The following is a 1,911-nucleotide window of genomic DNA, read 5'->3' as shown; positions in this document are numbered from 1 at the left end:
GTTAAGCGCTTACTATGTGCACACTGTTCTAAGCGCTGGGGGAGACACAGGGGAATCAGGTTGTCCCACGTGGGGCTCACAGTCTTAATCCCCATTTTACAGCTGAGGTCACTGAGGCACAGAGAAGTTAAGCGACTTGTCCACAGTCACACAGCTGCCAAGTGGCCGAGCCGGGATGCGAACCCATGACCTCTGGCTCCAAAGCCCGTGCTCTTTCCACTGAGCCACGCTGCTTCTCTGATAAGGCTGATGAAAAATACAAGAACGACAGGTTGTTTCATTCATTCATCCAATAGTGTTTATTGAGCGCTTACCATGTTCAGAGCACTGTACTAAGCGCTTGGAACGGACAAATCGGTAACAGATAGAGACGGTCCCTGCCCTTTGACGGGCTCGCGGTCTGATCGGGGGAGACGGACGGACAGGAACAATGGCAACAAATAGAATCGAGGGGAAGAACATCTCATTAAAGCAATAGCAAATAAATAGAATCAGGGTGATGTACATCTCATTAACAAAATTAAATAAAAAGGTTGTCGTGGCTTGATGAGCCGAATCACGGGCTCCTCGGGACTGAGTCCACCCGTTATTCAAACCACAACCACAGGCTCAGCCTTCCCAGTGGCCTACAGTCAATCAAGCATATTTACTGAGCACTTTGTGCCGAGAACTTCATGAAGCACTTGGCAGAGTACAATAGAACCGAGTTGGAAGACAGGTTCCCTCCCCACCAGGGAACTTTCAGTCTAGAGGAGCTTACAGTCTAAAAGTTAAGGCGGCCTCTCGCTGCCGGGATTTGAGTCCTTTCCGGGCTAGAGCAGGGGCAGTGATTAAGCCAAAATTCATTTCCCGATCCCTAGTGCCTCGATTTTCCCCACCCAATCCAGCCACATGTAGCCCAGTTAGTTCTAATCTGGCAAATGTATCAGCCTTATTTCTATCTCTTTTCTGTTTTACCGGGAAAGTTGACCAATAGGACAATCACCACTCAAGAGCCGCATTCCTTCCAATCCCTGAAATCGTTAGCATTTCTGCCGGAGTCATTGTTTTGCTCCTCTGAATCCTCGTTTGAGGTCAGAAGGATGAATTCCAGCCATGTTTATCACGTGACTGAGTCTTGCAATGGATACCAATTAAATTCCTCCTCCCCTCCCCTCAGGGACCACAAAAACATCCCCTTGATTCTATTTATATCCCCTTGATTCTATTTATCGCTATCGTTCTCGTCTGTCCGTCTCCCCCGTTTAGACCGTGAGCCCGTCAAAGGGCAGGGACTGCCTCTATCTGTTACCGCTCTGTACATTCCAAGCGCTCAGTACAGTGCTCTGCACACAGTAAGCGCTCAATAAATACTATTGAGTGAATGAATGAATGAAAATATGGTTCCAACCAAAGACGTGATGTGGCGATGCATCTGGGAACTTGATGGGGTTGGCAATAATAATAATAATGCTGGTATTTGTTAAGCGCTTACTATGTGCAGAGCACTGTTCTGAGCGCTGGGGTAGATACAGGGTCATCAGGTCGTCCCACGTGAGGCTCACGGTGAATCCCCATTTCACAGATGAGGGAACTGAGGCCCAGAGAAGTGAAGTGACTCGCCCGCAGTCGCACAGCTGACAAGCGGCCGAGCAGGGAGTCGAACCCATGACCTCTGACTCCGAAGCCCGGGCTCTTTCCACTGAGCCACGCTGCTTCTCTATGGAACCCAGTGGGATAACTGTGAGGTGGGGGCTGGAAGGGTCGGAGAAAAATGTCCCATCTGCCCTCCGTCACTTTAATAGGCTAGCGTAAACTAACATTCTCCCCACCCGCATGGGTTGCTCAGCATAAACTAAGTGAGCCCGCTGTGGGCAGGGAACATCTCTATCTGTTGCTGAAGTGTACTTCCCAAGTGCTTAGTACAGTGCT

Source organism: Ornithorhynchus anatinus, chromosome 2 (assembly GCF_004115215.2).
Source record: "Ornithorhynchus anatinus isolate Pmale09 chromosome 2, mOrnAna1.pri.v4, whole genome shotgun sequence".
NCBI lineage: Eukaryota > Metazoa > Chordata > Mammalia > Monotremata > Ornithorhynchidae > Ornithorhynchus > Ornithorhynchus anatinus.
The sequence above is the reverse complement of the archived record's forward strand: the minus strand, read 5'-3'. Positions refer to the sequence as shown.